Raw genomic sequence first — 19,276 nt, forward strand, 5'->3', positions numbered from 1 at the left:
CTGGTTCTTAACCTTGGGTTACTCAGGAGTTTTGGACTGCAACTCCCAGAAGCCTTCACCACCAACTGTGCTGGCTGGGGTTTCTGGGAGTTGCAGTTCAAAAACATCTGAGTAACAAAGGTTAATTCGGGACGTGGTGGTGCTGCGGGCTAAACCGCAGAAGCCTGTGCTGCAGGGTCAGAAGACCAAGCAGTCGTAAGATCGAATTCACGCGATGGAGTGAGCGCCCATCGCTTGTCCCAGCTCCCGCCAACCTAGCAGTTCGAAAGCATGCAAATGCAAGTAGATAAATAGGGACCACCTTGGTGGGAAGGTAACAGCGTTCCGTGTCTAAGTCCCACTGGCCATGTGACCACGGAAGATTGTCTTCGGACAAAATGCTGGCTCTATGGCTTGGAAACGGGGATGAGCACCACCCCCTAGAGTCGAACACGACTGGACAAAAATCGTCAAGGGGAACCTTTACCTTTACCTTTAACAAAGGTTAAGAACCACTGGTGTAAAAGAACAAAAGGCAGACATTTATTTGTGAACAATAGAACAAGCTCCAACAGGAAGTGACCCAGAAAAACAAACATTTGATGCAATTGTGGCTGGCTCCTCCAGGCTAGAAGTACAAGACCCTGCCATAATATCTCCACAAACATGGGTCAATATTTTTTATCCCTTCTTTTTGACAAAGATAGAGCTGTTAGACCCTTTATGGATTGTTGCCTTGTTGTGGTGAAGGGGCTTGAGTAATTCATAGAATCTATGGGCTATGCCGTGTAGGGCCACCCAAGATGGATAAGTCATAGTGGAGAGTTTTATTTATTTATTTATTTATTTATCAAGCGGCGACTCTATACATGGAAATCACCAGATGGGCAATATCGAAATCAGATTAATTATATTCTCTGTAGCCAAAGATGGAGAAGCTCTATACAGCCAGCAAAAACAAGACCTGGAGCTGATTGTGGCTTTGATCATCAGCTTCTCATAGCAAAATTCAAGTTTAAACTGAAGAGAGTAGGAAAAACCACTGGGCTAGTCAGGTATAATCTAAACCAAATCCCTTATGATTGCACAGTGGAAGTAAAGAACAGATGTAAGGAACTTGATTTGGTGGACAGAGTGCCTGAAGAACTATGGATGGAGGTTCGTAACATTGTACAGGAGGCGGCAACAAAAACCATCCCAAAGAAAAGGAAATGCAAGAAAGCAAGGTGGCTGTCCAACGAGGCCTTACAAATAGTAGAGGAGAGAAAGGAAACAAAATGCAAGGGAGATAGGGAAAGTTACAGAAAATTGAAAGCTGACTTTGAAAAAATAGCAAGGAGAGACAAGAGGGCCTTCTTAAATGAACAGTGCAAAGAAATAGAGGAAAATAACAGAAAAGGAAAAACCAGAGATCTGTTCAGGGAAATTGGAGATATTAGAGGAACATTTTGTGCAAAGATGAACATGATAAAAGGCAAAAATGGGAGGGACCTCACAGAAGACATCAAGAAGAGGTGGCAAGAATACACACTGGAATTATATCAGAAAGATTTGGATATCCCGGACAACCCAGACAATGTAGTTGCTGACCCTGAGCCAGACATCCTGGAGAGTGAAGTCAAGTGGGCCTTAGAAAGGCTGGCTAACAACAAGGCCAGTGGAGGTGATGACATTCCAGTTGAACTATTTAAAATCTTAAAAGATGATGCTGTTAAGGTGCTACATTCAATATGTAAGGAAGTTTGGAAAACTCAAGAGTGGAAAGAGGATTGGAAAAGATCAGTCTACATCCCAATCCCAAAGAAAGACAGTGCCAAAGAATGCTCCACCTACCGTACAATTGCACTCATTTCGCACGCTAGCAAGGTTATGCTCAAAATCCTCCAAGGTAGGCTTCAGCAGTATGTGGACCGAGAACTCCTAGAAGTACAAGCTGGATTCCGACGGGGCAGAGGAACTCGAGACCAAATTGCTAACATGCCCTGGATTATGGAGAAAGCCGGAGAGTTCCAGAAAAATATCTACTTCTGCTTCATTGACTATACAAAAGCCTTTGACTGTGTGGACCACAGCAAACTATGGCAAGTCCTTAAAGAAATAGGAGTGCCTGTCCACCTTGTCTATCTCCTGAAGAACCTGTATGTGGGACAGGAAGCAACAGTTAGAACTGGATATGGAACAACTGATTGCTTCAAAATTGGGAAAGGAGTACGACAAGGCTGTATATTGTCCCCCAACTTATTTAAATTATATGCAGAATACATCATGCGGAAGGCTGGACAGGAAGAATCCCAAGCCAGAATTAAGATTGCTGGGAGAAATATCAACAATCTCAGATATGCATATGATACCACTCTGATGGCAGAAAGTGAGGAGGGATTAAAGAACCTTGTAATGAGGGTGAAAGAGAAGAGTGCAAAAAACGGCCTGAAACTCAACATCAAAAAAACTAAGATTATGGCCACTGTTCCCATCACCTCCTGGCAAAAAGAAGGGGAAGATATGGAGGCAGTGACAGATTTTACTTTCCTGGGCTCCATGATCACTGCAGATGGTGACAGCAGCCACAAAATTAAAGGACGCCTGCTTCTGGGGAGGAAAGCGATGACAAATCTTGACAGCATCTTAAAAAGCAGAGACATCACCTTGCCAACAAAAGTCCGAATAGTCAAAGCTATGGTTTTTCCTGTAGTGTTGTATGGAAGTGAGAGCTGGACCATAAAGAAAGCAGACTGCTGAAGAAATGATGCTTTTGAATTGTGGTGCTGGAGGAGACTCTTGAGAGTCCCCTGGACTGCAAGGAGATCAAACCTATCCATTCTAAAGGAAATCAACCCCGAGTGCTCACTGGAAGGACAGATCACGAAGGTGAGGCTCCAGTACTTTGGCCATCTCATGAGAAGAGAAGACTCCCTGGAAAAGCCCCTGGTGTTGGGAAAATGTGAAGGCAAGAGCAGAAGGGGATGACAGAGGCCGAGATGGTCGGACAGTATCACCGAAGCTACCAACATGAAATTGACAGAACTCCAGGGGGAAGTGAAAGAGAGGAGGGCCTGGAGTGCTCTGGTCCATGGGGTCACAAAGAATTGGACACGACTTCATGACTAAACAACAAAGAAACATACTGTAGAAGAGACCAAAGATCTAATCACTCAATTAAAAGCTGGAAAAGCAGCTGGCGATGATGCTATCCCACTGGACCTATTGAAATGCATACCGGACTGGTGGGCTTCCCTTTTCACACCTACAGATAATACTGGGATCTTGCCAAAATTCTGGACCAATGCAATTCTTGCCCCTCTTTATAAAAAAACAGGAACCTCGCCTCCAGAAAACTTGAGACCAATCCGTTTATTGGGAACTCTATGCAAAACGTCTTCTAATTCAACTTAATTCCTGGAAGAATAACCAGGCATTGCTAGGCCCTGAACAAGCTGTTTTCAGGAAAGGTAAGGCCACAGTAAATGAACTGCTAAAAACTTTCGCATCTTATTAACAAAACAATTAAGCATGAAAATTCTAAATTGGATGTGGCTTTCCTTGACTTAAAGGCAGCTTTCGATTCGGTAGACAGAGAGCTTCTCTTGGAAAAACGTGAAAATATGGGAATAGATAAAAGACTCCTTTCCCTCATAAGAATGTTATACTCTGGCACAACATGCCAAGTTTGTGTCTCTTGGAAAGTGGAGTTAAGTAATCAGTTTCCAACCAACAAGGGAGTGAAGCAAGTCTTCATTCTTGCTCCCTCCCTATTCAACCTTTTTACGAATGACCTAGCCCCCTTTCTAGCCAGTGTGGAGGGCCATCCACCAAAATTGGGGATGCATCGTGTCCCGTTATTGCTTTATGCGGATGATGCTGTTATCATCTCGCGCTCCTGTCTGGGTTTGAAATGTTTAATTAAGAGAACTGTGGAATACCTGGACAAAAGGAAAGGCAACTAAATTATGATGGTTTCCTACTGCAATGGAATCCCGATGGGCTCAAAATCGAACAGGTGAAAAGGTATAAATTCCTAGGCATCCTGTTCCATTACAAACATTCCTGGTCTCCCCATCAGAAAATGGTTATATATGGAGCTAGACTCACTGGTCAGGCAATACCTTGTTTCTACTATAATCCTGGCAATTGTTATGTTCTGGTGGCTTTACAGGTTTTTAAATCCTAAATTATCCCACAAATTATGCATGGCATCCCACTCTGGTTAAATGCCATGGATAAGACAATTGAACGGATGCCATCTCTATACTTACATAAAGTGCTGGTGCTACCAAATTATCTTCCCTAGTCGGTGGATTTTCCTCTTTGGAAACGATGGCTTGGCTGAGATCATTTCAATTCAATTCTGGCTGAAACTTTTTTAAAACTCTGACCCAGATAGTTTATTATATCAACTATTTCTGGACTCTAAACCTCCCTTTGGGACTACTGCCCTTTTTAAAAAAATGATATATATTGGCTTAGGTAGTGACTCCTTGGGCTCACTAAATCAAGGGAAAGCTTTCCAAATGATTGGAAAACCAGCTGCTTTCCTTTCCCTGCTTAAATGTCCACAAAAACGCAGGGCCATTCTCCCTAGCCAGATGCAATGTCATGCCTGCAACCTTACTATACAGTAGGTTCAAAGGATTCCCGTCCCTCAAAAGACATTGCTCATGCCAGCAGGGTGCATTGGAAACCCTTGCCCACATGTGTCTGCGCTGTCCACACCACCAAAGAGGTCGTTCCAAATTTGTGGCACTGATCCTGATAAAATTGGAGAGAAAATCTGATGTGGACAAAGTCCATTTTATGTTATCTGTGGAGGTGCCTGACATTCTGGAAAGAATTGCAGATTTCATCAGCTCAATTGTCAGAAAGTGAAGTTTCGCTTTCAATTAAATCTTTTTAGGGATTGGTCTTCTGCTTTCCTCCCTCCAGGATTTTGTATGCATGGGGCACTTAATGAACCAGCTTGGTTATGTTTTATTCTCTTTTATGCCAATAAAGGTTTGTCTGTCTGTCTGTTAGCAGACTTGATTGGCAGGAATCGTGATGATAGGGAGAGAACTTATGAAGAGCTGAATTCAAGTTCATGGGATTGGTCTTGGATAACTTCATAGATGCTGGACTTCTCCACCCTACTCCCTTCTCCATCTTGTAATTCCAACTGTGGTTATTATATTGGGATTATTTGTATGTGTTGTATCTAGACTTTTGCCTCTCTGTGTTGCTTTTTGTTCAACTCAAAGCCCAGGAAAGGCTAAACAAAAATGAGAAGATTTAAATTCAGCATTGTTTCTATTGTCAGAATTTAAAAAGGGGGGAGTGATACCTGGATATGGCCAAAATTAGTTTTATTCTTGGTCTTGGAGTAGAACATTTTATTCTACGTATTATGTTTTCAGCATTACTTCTCTCTTGACCTTTGTATCAAATCAAATGCCTGTATTTCACACCTTCCTCACCTTTCAACTAGTGCCTAGGTTCTTAACCTTTGTTACTCGGATGTTTTTGAACTGCAACCCCCAGAAACCCCAGCCAGCACAGTTGGTGGTGAAGGCTTCTGGGAGTTGGAGTTCAAATCTCCTGAGTAACCCAAGGTTCAGAACCAGTGAACTAGCAGATGGCCCATTTAGGAATGCTGCCCAGAGGCTAAACACAGATAGAATCATAGAATCAGGGAAAAGTGAAATTGGAAGGGGCCGACAAGGCCATCAAATCCACCCCCCTGCTCAATGCAGGAATACAGTCAAAGCAGATCTGCCAGGTGATATAAGATAAGGAAGTTGGGACAGTGTGGCATGTTCTAAAAGAAGGTCATTAAGGGGAGGTGGGCACACCCCAAGTATCTATAGGGGACCCATGTGTTTGTTTTGCACATGTGTGTACCAATTAGATGTAGGATCTCAATATTAAGTAGATTTTAGCCAATGGGTTTGTAGAAATCTAAGACTCTGTTATGGTATAAAGTCCCTGTACACTGTATTTTGGGGGTATTCTCTGCTTAAGAGAAGTTCCAAATGACTTTGCATTGGAAACAAGAGAGGAAATGTCAATGTGCAATTTTCCCCATAGAGAGAGGGGAAGAGCGATGTGCCCCAGGGATCGGTCCTGCCATCGGTGCTTTTCAACCGGTTCATCAATGACCTGGAGACAGGGATAAGCAGTGAGGTGGCCAAGTTTGCAGAGGACATGAAACTTTTTTCCGGGTGGTGAAGACCCGAAGGGATTGTGAAGAGCTGCAGAAGGATCTCTCCAAACTGGGAGAATGGGTGGAAAATGGCAAATACGGTTCAGTATGAAAAAATGTAAAGTACTGCACAGTGGGACATAAAACTGAATCTTTTTTTCATGAGCGAATGAGTTCTCAGCTGTCCGTGATGGATCAGGAAGAAGAGCTTGGTGTGCTGGCGGACAGCTCGATGAAAGGGTCCACCCAGTGTGCGGCGGCACTGAAGAAGGCCAATTCCATGCTGGGGATAATTAAAAAGGGGACTGAAAACAAAGCAGCCAACATTATACAAAAGGCTGGTAAGGCCACACCTGGAGAACTGCGGACAGTTCTGGTCGACGCACCTCAAAAAAGACAGAGTGGAACTGGAAAAGGTGCATTAGGGAGCAACTCGAATGATGACTGGGGACGGAGGCCCTCCCTGATGAGGAAAGGCTACAGCGTTTGAGGCTCTTGAGTCTAGAGAAAAGGTGCCAGAGGATGGTTACATGATGGAGACGTATAAAAGTCTGCAGGGGATGGATCAAGTGCCTAGACGGGGGCTCTTTTCCCTCTCACACAATACCAGAACCCTCAGGGGACGTCCACTCCAATGGAGTGTTGGGAGAGTGAGAACAGAGGAAAGAAAATATTTCTTTACCCAGCGTTTTATTAGTCTGTGGAACTCCATGCCACAGAATGTGCTGGTGACATCTAGCCTAGATGCCTTGAAAAGGGGGGACTGGAGAGATTTCTGGAAGAAAAGTCAATCGGAGGTGACAAGCCATGATGGGGATGTATAATCTCCAGGCTTTGAAGGGAGGGACCTCAAAAGACCAGATGCAAGAGAGGGGGATCAGGAGACAGGGATCTCGTGGTCTCATGCGCTCCCAGGGGCTTCTGTTGGGGCCACTGTGAGATATAGGAGGCTCGACTAGATGGGCCTTTGGCCTGATCCATAAGGGCTCTCCACCCTAAAGAAGAGATGATATGGGTTAAGGCTCTGATGGCACCACGAAGCCTACGGAGGGAGAGACCAAGAGCTGACCGATGCTCTTTCTCAGGCTTTGACATCCCTCACCATCGAAGGCAAGGAAGAGGGAAGAAGCTGGTGTGTGATGCCTTTTCTGAAGAAAGATGTATTTTTAACACATCTGGGCGCCATAGCCCTAAAAGCAAAAGAAAAAAATACTTGCCCCATTCTTTGTGGGGCAGGCCAATGGGCCACTTATTCACTTTCCTTCTTTGCTTATTTATTTTATTTTTATTTTATTTATTTCATTTATTCCCCGTCTATCTGGTCATTACGACCACTCTAGTCATTACGAGCACTTGCTTCATTCTCCAGAGAGTTAGCAGGGTTTTTTCATTTGTTTTGTTTTTACATCAAAAGATACAAATGCCCAACAACTCCTTTCTTCCCGGAAAGTCGATTTAGGTCTGATCAAAGCCCTGCTAACCCAATAAAGCAGGAGCAGCAACAGGAGGAGAAGAAAGCAGAAGAATACTGGCCCAGGTCAAAGTGAAGGAGTATTTTTAACTCTCCAGCTATTTCTTACATCATTTTTAATTCCTTAATTTGGAATCACTCCCTTGCTCTTTCTAAATGGAGGAGACCCGCCAGCCAGCCTGTGGGAGTTTGTCAAGGCAACTCCGAGGTCGATGCATGGATTAAAGAGCCCTCCACACGTTGAGATTAATAATTGGATCTTTCATTTGCTTTTCCCTTTTCAAAGTTCCCCAAAGCAGAAGTGGCTTCTTTAGTTCAATCTTCAAGATCCCAAAAGGAGAAAGAAGAGACTCACAAGAGCCCCATGACAAAAAGGGTGGGAAGGGTCCTACCCTCTACCCAAAGAAAGTGGAGGGAGCCCAAGCCAGTGAAGAGGGGAAAGGGGACTGTAGTGAACAGCCCTGTCCTCACCTGTCCATAACCGCAGAACCTTATAGCAGGAGCCTATGAGTGGGCGGAAGGCGGAGCCAAGGGGGGAGGGAGCTGGATATATAAAGGCTGGTGGATGGGGTCTGATGGAGAAGATGCTGAGAAAGAGAGGCTGTGTGTATCTTGAAAGTGACTAGTGTGATGAGATGGGTTTTTAAGTTAAAATCTTTTAATGCATATGGGTTTTGTAATTAAGAAATAAGCCAGAGAGATTCCATTTTGTTTCTTTGTATATAGTATCTGTGCTATGCTGACAAATTGTTTTCTAGGCGAGCAGAGAGAATGTTATTCTGAAGGCCTGAGAAGGACTCTGTGTGATTAGATAGATGGGAATTGTTGTGACTCTTTGATAAACCACCGTAACCCAAATAACATCTGCTGTGTATGAGAAAGAATTCATGTGATGTAACAGGACTGTTTGCCTAGTAACGAACTCTGATTGGATGACATCGTGGGAAGGTGCATTAGGCCCTTGCCAGTTACTCCTGAAAAAGGAACTTTTTACCTATGGACATTGTCTTTCCAAGACCGACCTTTCAGTCATTCGTGACCTACACTTCAGCCATTTGGAACTTACCCTGATGTCTTTAGAGAGAGTTTGGTGGCCTACCTACATGGACTGGTTTCTATGCTTTGCTGGATTACTTTTGGACTTATAGGATTTTTCCTAAAAGGACTGTGCATGGACTATTTTCTATGGACTGTTCTATGGGATATACTTTATGAACTCTTTTTCTTGGAATACTCCATATGGACTATGCTCTTGTAATTTTGTAAGGACTATGGTATATTTACTGGATTTTTCTTTTCTAAGGACTATGGGACATATAAGGGATTTTTACTTTTGTTTAGGGGTTTTTATTCTATAGGATCACTGAGGACTATAGCCTTATTATAACCTACTTGGATTATTTGGTTTTACTAATGATTTCTTGTACTGGAACTGTTTTGATTCTTTTTAATGTCTTTTTGTATTTTTAATAAGGTTTTGGAATACTTTTCTATTTTTCATGTTTTCTTTGCCTCACTACATCTTTGTAACTAAACAGCACAATGCTAGTTTATTTGTTTTGGTTTAATTTGGCTTTGAATATCTAGTAACATGCTTTTACTTTAATAAAATAAAGATTATAAAACTCATTTGGTTTCCTGAACAGTACACTTGTCATAGGGTCATCTGAGAGTGCTGCCTCGGCCTAGCTTACTTAGAGTCCTGTCAGTGGTGCAAGTTAAGTCTAAGGACTACAAAGCCCACTTGACCTTTTAACAATAATATCTGAGAGTACCAGGGTGTTCTTATGTGGGCAGACCTGCGAGAAGGAGTGTTGTAGCATGGCTGGCTGAATTTGGACTCTTCAGCCCATTTTAGCATGTGCAAACTCCTGATTGCTCTCTGTCCAAGCTTACACGTGTGTTTTCGAACCCGTGTTCGTCACATGGTGGCAGCGGTGGGATGGACCACGTGCTGGGTTTTGTAGTACCTCAGGATGACCAATTTTTGTTCTATCTGGCAGCTTGAGTGTCTCTGATCCACAAGCTAAGTTTTGATTGCAGTGGGACACTGAGGCTTCAAGGAGCTAGGTGCTTCCCTGGGTGTAAACAGTAATTTCCTAGGAAATGCTGTTTGCCAGCAGTTAGATCTAAAGGCTGTGGTGAGAGGTGTTAAATCTTCAGGCTGTGGTAATGTGTGTTAGAATTTGGGGTGCTCTTTTAAGAAAGAGATTCCCAGTGGGACAAGCAAACTGTTAGGAAACAATTGGATTTAATCAGTAGGCATGTGCAGGTTGTTACAACGTTGTAGTGAAGAAATTCCAAGATGCATGTCCTTTATTTTTGGAGTGCTTGCACCCAAGTTGAGCAGGTCATTTCACAATCTTAGGATTGCATAAATGACTCTGGCTGCATTGTTTTGGAACTTGCATCCAGGGTTTTTTTTTGTTTTTGTTTTTGGCCTAAGTGTACTCCTATAATCTTAGGATTTGCCGGAGCACCTGGCCGTGTTCCAGACTAGCTCTGGGTCTCCCCACTACGATCTTAGGATCTGTCAGGAGTACCTAGTTGCATCTGGCTTGGCCTAGAGTCATGCCCTATGATCTTAGAGGTATCTATCTGCACCCAGTTCAGTCATTGATCATCTCTGTAACTTTAGGGTTCACAGAGTGATCACAGTTTTTCTTTTCTCTTCCTTTTGGATTTTTCAGTATTCTGGTTTGGCAGCTGTCTGTCTTCTCACAGACCTTAGGGTCACAGGGACAGCAGTTGGTCGAAAGTGCAGAAGAGATTTTTAATTTTATTTTGGTTTGGCAGCTGTTTGTTCTCTCGCCTATCTTAGGATAGCAGAAAGGACAGCAGTTGGTCAGAAGTGCAGAGGAGATTTTTAGATTTTCCTTTCTATTATTAGAGTTTTGTTATTGCTGACCTAGCCAAGGCTAGATTGCCAGCAGAAGATGGAGGAGAAAAACCAGTCAGATACCGTGGATATACTCTTAGAAGTGGCTTCGGGATTTTTCGAGCAAGCCAAGCAGAAAATTAGGGAAAGAGATTTCCTGATACGTGAGCTTTATCAGGAAAACATCCTTTTAAAACGTTTTCTTAGCACAGAACCTGGCTTGATGCAAAAGTTTTTCCAAGTTCAGCAGGGTTCCTTTGGGGATTACTGCAATGAGACGCTCCAAACAATTGGGAGCAACCCTGAGATGCAAGATGCTTGTGTGGAGTTAACGAGGCCCAGTGGAATGCTAAGGAGCATTCCAGAGAAGACAGCGATTCATCGCCCGTCCAAACAAAGGATTTACAGGCCCTGGAGCCGCGCGCAGAGAAAGGAATGCAGGAGAAAGTTTGCCGCGAAGGGAACTTGAGGAAATCAGCATCGAACGACGCAAGGGAAAACTGCAGTGCTCCAGAGAATTGCAGTGCATTGGAATTCAGCTCAGAACCATCTTCAGCTCCTTTTCAGAGCACAGGACAGGTGAGAAGTTCTGAAATAATTCGGGATGAGACTATGGGTTTGCCAGGACTTGTGTCAGCAGATCTTGATGCAAGTCAGATCTCAAACAACCCCCCTTCTCTTAGCCCAGAGGGAACAGCGAAAGCAGACCCTGTTAGGTTGGCAGAGACCTCGTGTACTTCATGGCAGTTCGGAAATAAAGAAATATACCAAGGGGGTGGCCTACTCAAGGTACCGGAAAAGTCAGCTGAGGAAACTGGAGGAGTGAAGGTTTTCTCAGAGTCTTTGCCAAGTGCCATAGGAGGTGATAGTGGAGCAGTTTTGCAGCATGGACTTTCACATTGTTGCGATAGTACAAATGACTCTGTAAACTTGATTAAAGATAGAAAGCTGCATTTGAACCTGTCAGATTGTGAGACTGTTCCTAACACAACCAACTATGAGGGAAGCGCTAACTTTTTGAGATTACAAAGAACTGATGTTTCTCCAGAGACTGAAATCATATCTGAAAGATTTGGCCCAGTACCACAGTTAATCTTCTCAGAAAGATCTTTAGAGAGAAAAACAGAGGTTTGGGACCATTCTTATTTTCAACAGCCTATTTTCCAAGGAAGTGGTGAGAATGCTGATACTGTTTCTGAGGCTATGCAGAGTACTCCCGAGGGAACTTTGTTGCAACAGCGGCCTCTTGTGACCAAACCTGATAGCACAGCTAATTCAGTGATACATGTGTCCAGAGGTGTGACATTTCTGGACCAAGGCGTGGAAGGCATTGATCAATTTGGCCCAGGACAGATATTGGAGCCTGTGTTAGCTAATCACCAAGACGTCTTCTCAATTTCACCGGGAGAAACTAATGAGGTGACACATTTTATTACAATCAATGTTGAGATGTTGGTAGAAATTGTTGCAAACGCTGAATATATTTCTGTGACTGGAATAAAAGGAGGGCTTTACCAGATTTTAATTAAAGAGGAACATCGCCCTTATACGTCATTTAATTGCCCTCAGGGAATTTACCAACTCAGAAAACTAGCACCTGGAATGGAAAATACCTATGTTACTTTTCAGAAATTGGTTGATGAGTTGTTTGGTGATTTATATTATGTGATTGGCTATGTAGGCAACCTTGTAATTTACAGCCCTGATCCAATTCAAGCAGACCAAAATGCTTTGTCATTCTTAGAGAAGCAGAGACATCGAAGCCCAAGATTAATGCAGTGGTATTTCAGATTGCAAAAATATGATTTTGATGTTAAACATCTACTTGCAAAGGAGACTTTAATTCCCCACTGCTTATCTCGAGTGTTCAGTGCAGATGCAAGGGGAGAAAATGGCTAGAATTGTTAAAGCTCTGATGTTTAATTTTCCTGGTATTCTGTATGACTATATTCCTGAGCATACATAGAGTGTTTTCACTATTATTACTTCATATCAGTATATTGGTTTAACAAGTTATTATGATGTTAACCCTGGTTTCACTATTTTACTGTTTGATGACTAGAGTATTATCTGAGCATATGCAGAGTGATATATTTGATTAATTATACTAACTTGTTTATTCTTCTGTTTTTCAGACTAGTAGAAGGTCTAACGCAAATTTCTCTCATGTATGGTAAATACTGTAATTATAATAGTTCTCATGTAACAATTGTTTTGCTATTTTAGAATCATATTTGAAATGTATTACTTTATGTTCAAGTTAATATCTTTCTCTATTTAGTTACTGCTTAATTATGGCATCTCATCTTATTGAGTTATCAAAATTAAAACTTAAATTGTTTAGGAATTTTGTTAATCTTCAGGGGGCTTGTGATGAGATGGGTTTTTAAGTTAAAATCTTTTAATGCATATGGGTTTTGTAATTAAGAAATAAGCCAGAGAGATTCCATTTTGTTTCTTTGTATATAGTATCTGTGCTATGCTGACAAATTGTTTTCTAGGCGAGCAGAGAGAATGCTATTCTGAAGGCCTGAGAAGGACTCTGTGTGATTAGATAGATGGGAATTGTTGTGACTCTTTGATAAACCACCGTAACCCAAATAACATCTGCTGTGTATGAGAAAGAATTCATGTGATGTAACAGGACTGTTTGCCTAGTAACGAACTCTGATTGGATGACATCGTGGGAAGGTGCATTAGGCCCTTGCCAGTTACTCTTGAAAAAGGAACTTTTTACCTATGGACATTGTCTTTCCAAGACCGACCTTTCAGTCATTCGTGACCTACACTTCAGCCATTTGGAACTTACCCTGATGTCTTTAGAGAGAGTTTGGTGGCCTACCTACATGGACTGGTTTCTATGCTTTGCTGGATTACTTTTGGACTTATAGGATTTTTCCTAAAAGGACTGTGCATGGACTATTTTCTACGGACTGTTCTATGGGATATACTTTATGAACTCTTTTTCTTGGAATACTCCATATGGACTATGCTCTTGTAATTTTGTAAGGACTATGGTATATTTACTGGATTTTTCTTTTCTAAGGACTATGGGACATATAAGGGATTTTTACTTTTGTTTAGGGGTTTTTATTCTATAGGATCACTGAGGACTATAGCCTTATTATAACCTACTTGGATTATTTGGTTTTACTAATGATTTCTTGTACTGGAACTGTTTTGATTCTTTTTAATGTCTTTTTGTATTTTTAATAAGGTTTTGGAATACTTTTCTATTTTTCATGTTTTCTTTGCCTCACTACATCTTTGTAACTAAACAGCACAATGCTAGTTTATTTGTTTTGGTTTAATTTGGCTTTGAATATCTAGTAACATGCTTTTACTTTAATAAAATAAAGATTATAAAACTCATTTGGTTTCCTGAACAGTACACTTGTCATAGGGTCATCTGAGAGTGCTGCCTCGGCCTAGCTTACTTAGAGTCCTGTCAGTGGTGCAAGTTAAGTCTAAGGACTACAAAGCCCACTTGACCTTTTAACAATAATATCTGAGAGTACCAGGGTGTTCTTATGTGGGCAGACCTGCGAGAAGGAGTGTTGTAGCATGGCAGGCTGAATTTGGACTCTTCAGCCCATTTTAGCATGTGCAAACTCCTGATTGCTCTCTGTCCAAGCTTACACGTGTGTTTTCGAACCCGTGTTCGTCACAACTAGAGAGTGAGTTAGAGATCTGTAAGAGCCTAGATTGAAACAGAGGGTGAAAAGAGTTTTAAAGTTATATCAGATTTGATTCCAATACAAGTGATTGGCAACCTGTGATTGATCTAATGAATATTTATCACCTAATAACTTCCCTAATCAAATAAGAGCCTTAAGTTTTAAACAGCACACTTGTCTCTAAACATATTTGGTATTAAAGAATTAATATCTGGTGGCAGCGAAGAAGAAAGAAGGGCGAGAACCTCGTGAAGGCCTGGGGGGGGGGAGAACAGGGGCTTCAGAGGAAATCGCCACAGGGACAAAGTAGGAAAGTTATGGCTAGAAGGGATGGAGAACGCATGGATTCCTATGTGGGAGAGGATGATGATACCAAAAGAAGAGGCAGGAAGGGGAAGGAACCACACACACCCCAAATCAGGACAACCAAGGTTTGCCTCTTGTCAAGAGGACCGAGGATGGGGTTGAGGGGTGAGCAGGATTGAGATCTTTAAATAAAAACTTTAAAATAAGATGCAAAGAAAACCATATCCCCCCAAACCAACACTTTGCACATGTTCAGAGAGGCAGTGTGGTGCTGTGGGTGGAGTACCGGACTGGAAACCAGGAGACCTGGATTCAAATCCCTGCCGGGCCAGGGAAACTGAGAGGAGAGATATAGTGTGGGGGGGGGCAAGGCTACTTCAGCCACCTCTTGAAATCTCACTTACCTTGCAAATGTTGGAGGGATCAGGGATGTGGTTCTTTGTTTTCGGTCCCCCCCCCAAAAAGCAAAGGGAAATCAACTCAGTCTCGCCCCTTCCTAGGAGAAAAGAAAAACAGGAAAGATCATCTGGGAGGCTTTTATGCATAAAGCAAATGGTAAAAAAATCTTTCCTTTCGGGAGATTTTGCCTTCCTCGTGCTCCTATCGAGGGGGGGGCTCCCTCCCCTCTTTCTCACATCGATGGAGGGTCACGAGAGGAGAAAGTGGAACGAGAAGTTCGGGGGGGGGACAACGCCTTTCCCTTCCCTCCCAACCAAGCGCCCCTGAGAAGGGGGGGAGGGAGGAGAGAGAAGATCCCGGAGAATATTGTTTCCGATCCAAATCAGCAGCAGCCAATCTCACACAAGACTCCACATACGGAGAGACACAGAGCTCTGGGTGGGAAGAGAAGGGGGGGTGGGGGTGGGAGTGGGATGGAGGGTCTGGGTTCAGGTCAGGGCCTGGTTCAAGGGCCAGGAACTTCCCTCCCTTGCAGGGGCAGCATCAGCACCCGCCCTGGGTGCCATAGAAATGAAGAATCATCCTCATCATCCACACCCCTCCTTCCCAGCTGGACCCCCTGTCTTCTCCCTCCTCCAAGCCCCATTTCTCTCCCCCACCACAAAAAGCCCCCCCCATTTTCTCACTTGGGGTTCTCCAGGACCCCCTTTCCCCAAAGCTTTCCAACAACAAAAGGGTTTTCCTGGGGGGGGATCCTGCTCAGACTTCGCCCCCCCTGGGGGGGGATCCTGCTCAGACACACACACACACACACAAAGGGTGAAGGGACTCTGTGAGAAACACACAAAGAGGGGGCCTTGCTGGGGGGGCGGCCCTCCTGCCCCTTCGGGGTATCGGGATCTCGCCCCCCCCCCCGCCCTGACTTCCCGCCTCTCTCCCCCCCCACACACAAACACACAGAGACACAACAACACACACACACAAAAGCCCTGCCGGAGATTCTCCCCCCTTCCCCCGGAGGAGTGTCAGGGGGGGGGCAGCGAGTGGGAACCTCTTTCTAGGGACCCCCCCACCCCACTGCTCTCTCTCCCCCCCAAAATAAAGCCCCAAATCAAGTGTGAGGGGGAGCCGGCAGGTATTTTTCTCCTTTTGGTGGGGGGGGAAACCTTCTAAGGAGCCCCCACCCCCACTGTTCTCATGCCTCCCCCTTCCCTCTCTCCCCCCCCAAATAAAAGCCCCAAATCGCCCCCACCTCCGTCCCGATCCTGAAGCGGGAAAAGAGGCCGGAAAGAAACAGCGAGAGGAAAAAAGGGGGGAGGGAGGGAGCACAGCATCCACTTCCTGTGGGGGGGACGCACCCCCCCGGAAGCACCCCTCCTCCATCTCCTCTACAGCTTTCATAGCTCTACGTTCTCCCCCCTCCCTTCCCTCCCCAGGATGCCCCTCCCCCTTGGACACAGAGACAAAAAACCCTCCCCCCTCCTCAGTGGCGATTGGTTGGGAAGGAGGGAGGGGAGAGAACATAGAGCTATGAAAGTGTGAGAGGACCGGGGAGGAGGAGGAGGAGGGGGCTGCTTCCGGCGCTGCATCCCCCCCTTCCCTCCCCCTTTTTCCCTCTCTCTCTCACCCCTCCCCCTCCCGACCTCTTTCCTGCCTGAGAGGATTTGGGGCCTTTTTTGGGGGGGAAGAGAGGGACAGGGAGGGGTGTCCCTAGAAAGATATTCCCCTCCCCAGAAGGGGAGAAAAATACTCGGGGGGGGACGAGGCTGAAGTTAGCTTCTTATTCGGCCAGCTTCTTATTCGTGTCCCAGCTTCTTATTCAGAACATGTTGTATTTAAACTATTAAACCAAGTTGGATCACTCAAATATCAGTGTATTATAAAATTCACCTTGTTTATTATTAGGTGTGTACATATTTACCAAAGTATATTCTTCCAACCCCATTTTACCTTGCATTATTATAAATCTACCATTACAATCCTTTACTACCTTTTCTACTTTAAATTCGCAGTTTTTGAAAATTATAATTGCTACACCCCTAGATTTAGAAGTTCCAAAATTTTTTTCATAAATGTCGATATTGTTCATCTTTAACTCATTGACTCCTTTTTCTGATTGATGAGTCTCTTGTAGAAAGACGATATCCAGCTTGTTTTTCCTCAACAATGCTTCTATTCTTCTTCTTTTCACTGTTGATCCGAGGCCTTTAACGTTTAAAGTTGCAAGTCTTATTTTTCTACCCATATGTGTTCAAAAGTTTTCTTTCCAATAGGTCCCGTGTGTAACCTTACCTCCCACCAACAACATAAAACAGACAAAACAACACCCCATAATTGATTTTCACCAATTTTGTGAACATATACATTCGTATCCTCTCCACCATGGTCCCATGCCATGACCACTGGCATGAGCAAAAGGTGGGGGGGAGACGCCACCATCGTCCGGCGGAACCATGACCGGAGCCTTGCCTCTGATGGAAAAGGTAAAGAAAGGTTATGTTATTATGGCAGGAGATTTCAATATGGTTATGGATAAGATAAAAGACAAAACTGCATACAGTCGGAATGATATTTATCATAGAAACACAATATTAAGTAAAAAGATAAAAAATAACCATTTGAAGGATATTTGGAGAGAAATGAAAGGTGATGAAAAAAGATATACTTATTTTTCAGTTGTGCACAATACTTACTCTAGAATAGATTATATATTTACATCTCAGGATTTAATTTCTAAGATTGTTGATACTGAAATAAACCCTATTAAAATAACAGATCATGCATTGATGTTAATAGAGATTGAAATAAAGAAAGATTATAAAGACTCCAAAAGATGGAGAATTGATAATAATATTCTGCAGCATCCAGAAATAATAGAAAAGATAAAGAAGGAATGGCTAGAATTATGGACAATAAATGAAACAGGAGGTGCTAAGCCAGGCCTGTTGTGGGACACAATGAAAGCAATCACAAGAGGAATAATGATAAGAGAATCGTGTAAATTAAAAAAAATTAAGGAGGGACATGTGAAAAAAATAGAAGAAGATTTGAAAAACTTAGAAAATAGATTTTTTACAGAAAGAGATAGAAGAATATTAATAGAAATTCAGGCTAAGAGAATGGAATTAGATAATATAGAAATAGAGAAAGTTCAAAGAGATTTGATGTATTTAAAGAGACATTTTTTTGAATTTAATAACAAAAACTCAAAATTGTTAGCTAAAATGTGTAAAAATAAAAGAGCAAAAAATTCAATAGGGATAATTAAAGATCAAACAGGTAAAAATTGTAATATAATGAAAGAAAAATTGAAGATTTTTCATGAATTTTTTCAGAAACTATACAAAGGAAATAACATAAAGAAAGAATGTATAGAAAAATATATAAACAATAATTTAAAAACTAAATTATCAGAAAATGATAAAAGAATATTAGAAGAAGAGATCAAGGAGCAAGAGATTGCTGAAGTCATAAATAAATTAAAAAATGGTAAAACACCAGGTCCTGACGGATTGGGTCCAGAATATTATAAACACTTTAGCACCATTTTAACACCTAAGTTAAAAATGATTTATAATAAGATAATGGAAGGAGAGACAATACCAGCTTCATGGAAGCATTCATTAACGATTCTCATTCTAAAACCCAATAAGGATCAAACAGATCCGGGATCCTATAGACCTATATCTTTAATAAACCAAGATGCTAAGATTTTTACCGCTATATTGGCAAATAGATTAAATAGATTTATAGCAAATTATATTAAAGAAGACCAATGTGGTTTCATTAAGGGTAGACAAATGGATAATTTAACTAGACGAGTTTTAAATATTATACATGAAATAGAAAAAGAAAAAATAAAAGCAATGATTTTATCATTGGATATATTTAAAGCCTTTGATTGTGTTGAATGGTCAACACTAAAACTTCTTATAAGAGGTTGGGGATTTGGTAAAAAGTTTAGAGGTGTTATAGATCAATTATACTTAGATAATACTTCAGAAATAATAGTTAATGATGGTATAACGGAAAAGATCTTTCTAGGCCGAGGTACTAGACAAGGCTGCCCACTTTCACCAATATTGTTTTGCATGGTTATAGAATTATTAGCTAACGCAATAAGAAATGATAAATTAATTAAAGGAACAGGTAAAAATGAAATGATTAAAATTAATTTGTTTGCTGATGATTCCTTACTGACTATTAAAAATCCATTAGAGAGTATGGAAAACATTAAAAACCATTTAGAAAAATTTGGGGAAATAACAGGTTTAAGGATTAATTGGCAAAAATCACAAATGATGATGTTTAACTATAATATACAAGAGCAAGACATGTTTGTGAATAAATATAGCGTTAAAATGTGTAATCTTATCAAATATTTAGGTATAAAC

General features: G+C 42.2%; 1 protein-coding gene and 1 long non-coding RNA gene across 2 annotated transcripts in view; one reads left to right on the top strand and one right to left on the bottom strand.

Moving 5' to 3' along the window:
- Positions 1-19,276, top strand: part of LOC144584997 (uncharacterized) — a 259,478-nt gene that overhangs the window by 212,971 nt on the left and 27,231 nt on the right. The window lies entirely within an intron of this gene.
- The window catches only part of LOC144584974 (uncharacterized), a 41,246-nt gene that overhangs the window by 8,883 nt on the left and 13,087 nt on the right, over positions 1-19,276 (bottom strand). The window contains exon 2 of the mRNA XM_078382363.1: positions 14,888-14,979. The gene's annotated coding sequence lies outside the window, so the exon portion shown is untranslated. The remainder of the gene's footprint in view (positions 1-14,887; positions 14,980-19,276) is intronic.

Source organism: Pogona vitticeps, chromosome W (assembly GCF_051106095.1).
Source record: "Pogona vitticeps strain Pit_001003342236 chromosome W, PviZW2.1, whole genome shotgun sequence".
Taxonomy (NCBI): domain Eukaryota; kingdom Metazoa; phylum Chordata; class Lepidosauria; order Squamata; family Agamidae; genus Pogona; species Pogona vitticeps.